At 43.2% G+C, this 5000-nt stretch overlaps 1 protein-coding gene across 1 annotated transcript in view; it reads left to right on the top strand.

The window, feature by feature from the left end:
- The window catches only part of LOC122258942 (LIM/homeobox protein Lhx9), a 117376-nt gene that overhangs the window by 38897 nt on the left and 73479 nt on the right, over positions 1-5000 (top strand). The window lies entirely within an intron of this gene.

The following is a 5000-nucleotide window of genomic DNA, read 5'->3' as shown; positions in this document are numbered from 1 at the left end:
AGAGGAAAGAAAGGGGGAGAAGAAAGAAAAAGAGGAGGGATAGAAGAAAGAGGAGAAAGAATAAGAAAAATAGCGTAAGGATGAAACGAAGAAGACAAGGAATAAGAGAAGAAGAGAAGAGAGAGAGAGAGAGGGGCGGTCGAGGAAGGATGGGAGTTGAACGTCCCCCTCCGCTTGTTACCTTGGTAGTTTGATTGGGTTTAACGGCGTGTCTGTTTAGCTTTTGGTCCTGGCGAGGAATTCCTGTCTGGCTCTGTTTGTGGTTGTTGTTGCGGGGGGAAGGGCGGGTCTTGGGGTGGGTAGGGGTGGGGGTGGACGTGAGGTGGGCGGGGATGGGCGTGAGACGGCGGATCATCACGGTGGATGACTTGCAAAGGCTTAATGCTTCTTATTGAGCTCCGAGAGAGAGAGAGAGAGAAAGGAAGAGAGAAACGCGTGTCTTAACTACCTCTTTTAGTAAACCACAATTAACGGTATTGATTTTACTCGTGATAATTTGCGAATTTCAAGATATTTTTTTCATTTTTTTTTTCATTCTTTATTTTTTTTGTTTGAATATTATCATTTTTTTATGACTGTGTGTGTGTGTGTATGTGTGTGTTTTCTTTTCGTTGCGTGCTTGTGTTGAGAGCCGTACACATTATTTTCGTGATTGCAGCACACACGTACATACACTCACACTCACACACACGCACACACACACACACACGCACACGCACACGCACGCACACACATACACACACACACACACATATATATATATATACGTATATATATACATATATATATATATATATATATATATATATATATATATATATATATATATTGTGTGTGTGTGTGCATGTGTGTGTGTGATCCAGCAGAGAGCTAAGTAATTCATTTAATAAACCCATGGTATTCATGTATCGTGCATAAGCCTCAGTCTTAATACTAATCAAATAGTTCCAATAAAACCAATATTTTTGCACGTGAATAAAAACATGTTTATATTTCTCTCAACACTTGTGTGTGAGTGATTGTAATTGTTAATTTGGCTGTGTGCGTGTGGCCGTATACATGTGTATGCATTTGTGAAAATAAATAAATAAAACCCTGCACCCTGTGTGTGTGTGTGTGTGTGTGTGTGTGTGTGTGTGTGTGTGTGTGTGTGTGTGTGTGTGTGTGTGTGTGTGTGTGTGTGTGTGTGTGTGTGTGAGAGAGTGTGTGTGTGTGTGAGTGTGTGTGTGTGTGAGTGTGTGTGTGTGTGTGTGTGTGTGTGTGTGTGTGTGTGTGTGTGTGTGTACGTCTGCGCATGCGGCCAAAGGCGTGAGAAAGTGTCGCGGCGCCGAGGCACAGACACGCACACGCGGCTGCGACAGCGTGCGTGTGGTGAGCGTGCGTGAGTTATGCTCCGGCCATGAATAATAAGTGATGGCACAACTTAAGTTATACGGTCGTCGTAAAGCGTCCTCGCTCTGAGCTCCTTCGCCAGTGTGAGACGCGGGAAGACCGGGTCCCGGACGCCTCGAGATTATGGCGAGACTGTCACGCGATTTCCTTTTTCTCTTTGAGGGAAGGAAGGGAAGGGGGAAGGGCGAAGGGAAGGGGAGACGGGGCGAAGGGAAGGAAAAAGGGATCTGGGAGCTATAGAGGGGCAGGGATGCTTCAGGAAATTGTGCTGTGGTTTACTATTTGTTTTCGAAAAGTTTTAGAAAATATTCGCGGTTAGGTAGAGTGACAAACAGTCCTGCAGAAGAATTCTCAACAACAACTACGACCACCACAACAACAATTCAGCAGCCGCAAAAGCAGCAGCACATCTATGGAAATCCCGCGAGGCCAAAAACCCGCACAAAGAAAACGGCGAAAAATCGTCCCGAGCGACCCGCCGCCCCCCCTCGCTGCTACCGAGGTCGACCTCCCCTAAAAATTTCACACTCGGGCTTTACCAACTGAAAAGAACGATTATTCACAAATTGATTTTTAGTGGCGCTTGAGGGTAGTTTGGTTTAATTATACCATCAGCACCATACTCCGGGGTGATTTACGCCCCCGTGTGCTTGATTTATTAACCGTTCAAGATGCACCGCGAACGATACATTGGCAAACGTTAATGGTTTTGGCTAGACGAGGAGGGGAAAAAATGCTGAAAAAAATTGCTTATACACACCCTCTTGGAAAATAGATAGAGCGCATAAAACACTACTAAAACCGAGACGATAGTAAAAGAGAATTAGAACTGTCGTGAAAATCTATTTAATTACTGTTATTATTGGTTATTATTTGCTGTAAATGTAGCTTTATTTCAGTAGTCACTGGGCGAGCGAAGACCCACGACCCGCTCTGTTTCGCTCAAAGAAAGGCATAAAAAAAGAAGGGAAAAAGGGCACCTTCGCTCGCAGCAGAACTTCGGTCAACATTATTCGCAAGTGTTGAAATTTGTTAAGACGGTTTGCATGGCCTCCAGCAGGTGTCGGACAAGGGAAGCCGGCTTATATGGGGAGGGTAATCATAGGGTGCGCTCGCCGCTAACTGCCCTCGGACAATCCTCCTCCACCCTCAATGTCTGAACTGTTGAAAAATGCAAAGGGACGACGACTACCTTGTTCGACGGAGGCTGCGGGACGAGGGAGGGGAGAGGGGGGGGGAGAGGTGCAGGAGATGGAGGAGAAGAGGGAGGCGCGGGAGATGGAGGGGAAGAGGGAGGCGCGGGAGATGGAGGGCAATGGCTGGAGTGTTCGGGTACTCTTGCTCCCGGAAACCAAGACGACTCCATTTCGATGGCGAAGAACGGAAAGATTCAAATTCGAGCACGTTGTCGGAAGCGACACCTGTCCATCCCGACGTCCATTCTGTGACCCGCAACCCGTCGCAGGATAGTTTCCTATTTTTCTATATAAATCAACCCATTCGTCATTTTATGCGTAGCTTAAATCTTAAAGGATGTATCTTCCGTCTGTAGTATACTGCAATTCAAACGAATTTCTCCCACGGATATTTCTCCCGGACTCATCATAAAGAAGGAAATGTTTACTCGCATGCAAACAAACGACCGCTTATTTATAGCCTTCGTTCTTTGGGTCCGTTACACGAGGGGAGTTGTTATAAAATTAATTGGAAGTAATTGAAACTAAAAACCGAAAAGCTTTGAAGTTTAATGACTGATAATAGAAAGATCATTAAATCACACTGACTAAATATTAGTACTGTATTTAAGCTTGATATGACAATTCTCTTGATTATAGCTTGACATAATTTGCACGAAATGGGAGGATCTATAGAGAATGCATTGTTTGCAATTAAATAATTTAAACAGGGATTAATTAACCCAAAAAAAAAATTTAGACCTGCGTTACAAGTATCAGTATTTATGGTGCATATCCTCCTGTTATTTACAGTGTTGTTATTTATTGCCTTGATTATTATTAAAATTTATATGATAATCGGAGGTTGAGGATAACCATAATGGTGAATATCAAATAAAGGTAAATTGTTGTAATGACAATGGAGATCACGATAAAGTTAATGACAGCAAACAGAAAACGGATGAATAGTATTTTAGATAAGTGACCCCTTCGTTCCTTCCGTCTCCCGACCTTCTGGCGCTGACCTACCTGAAGACCAGGGCATGGCAGGTCACGAGGCCATGTCTAGGAATGGGAGGGAAGGCTAATAAGGTCCGCCCTCTTAGAGCTTGACATCCTAACAACCCTGACCCCCCCCCCCCCCCTACCCTCTCCTTCCTTGGTCGCCTTCCGTGAATGGGGGTCAGAGACTGGAGGTCGGAGTTTTTTCTTTTCTTTTTCTTTTCCTCTTCCCTATTTCATTCTCCTCCCTCTTCCTTGCCATCCTCTTCTACTTTCTCTTCTTCGTCATTCCCTTCCTTTTCTTCTTATTCTTTTGTTACCGTCCCTCATAAATTTCCTCCTCCTTCTCCTCCTCCTCTTCTTAGTATCTTCTGCTTCCTCTTCATGTTCCTCTTCGTCTTACTCTTTTTCCTAATCTACTTCTCTTCCTCTTCCTTTTCCCTTAGGCCTCCTCCTCTTCTTCCTCCTTTCCTTCTTCGTCCGACTTCTGTTCCTCCTCCTTATATTTTTCTCCCTTCTCTTCCTCCTCTTTCCTTCTACGTCGTCGTTATCCTCCTCCTTTTCCTTTTCTTCCTCTTACTCTTCCTTATTTTCTCCGCTCTTTTTCTTTTTCATTCTCCTCCTCCTCCACTTCCTCCTCCTCCTCCTTCTCCTCTTCTTCATCTTCTTTCTCCTCCTCCAGCTCCTCTTCCTCCAACCCCTCCTCCTCCTTCTCATTTTCTTCATCTTCTTCTTTCTCCTCCTCCTCCTCCCTCCCTCCCTCCCTCCCTCCCTCCCTCCCTCCCTCTCCTCCTCCACCTGAAAAATACCCATAGTCAGCATCTCCCGTCATACCATTAATAAAGTCATTATCGCCAGTGGTTGCCATAGGACGTTATCTCGCACGCTATCTATATCTTCATTAATATAACTCAAATCAAGACATTAGTACACATCTTGAGATACTTAGCCCGACCCTTTGCCACCTCCTTGGGCTGAGGACCCGAGGAGGACCTCCGCCTCCCAACTCCTTCGGGTTACTTCGGGCTTTGCTTTTTAACTTTTCGTTCCTTCTTTTATTTATTCGGTTGGTTGTTTTGTTTTGGGGTTGTTCTTGTATTGTTGTCTTGGTTTCTTTTTTGTCTGTTTGTTTGTTTATTGTTTTTCTTTTTTTCTTCTTTCTATTATTCATCTTGCTTCCTCTAATTCTTTATTTTGCATATTTATTGTGAAAAACTTTTGTTACACAAGGATCTTGATATGATCGTGTCATTATCACGATCATTGTTATTATTATTACTGTTATTATTGTTATTGCTATTTTTTTTCTTCTTATTATTATTATTTTCACTGATGTTATTATCATCATTATTATCATCATCATTGTTATGATTATTATAATTATTCTTATTATTATTGTTATTATTTTTATTAGTATTGTTATCATTATTA

This window comes from Penaeus japonicus, unplaced genomic scaffold (assembly GCF_977035675.1).
Source record: "Penaeus japonicus unplaced genomic scaffold, GWHDUDI00000001_assembly GWHDUDI00000001, whole genome shotgun sequence".
NCBI classification, from domain to species: domain Eukaryota; kingdom Metazoa; phylum Arthropoda; class Malacostraca; order Decapoda; family Penaeidae; genus Penaeus; species Penaeus japonicus.
Note: the sequence above shows the minus strand (reverse complement) of the source record. Positions and strands in the feature narration are given on the sequence as shown.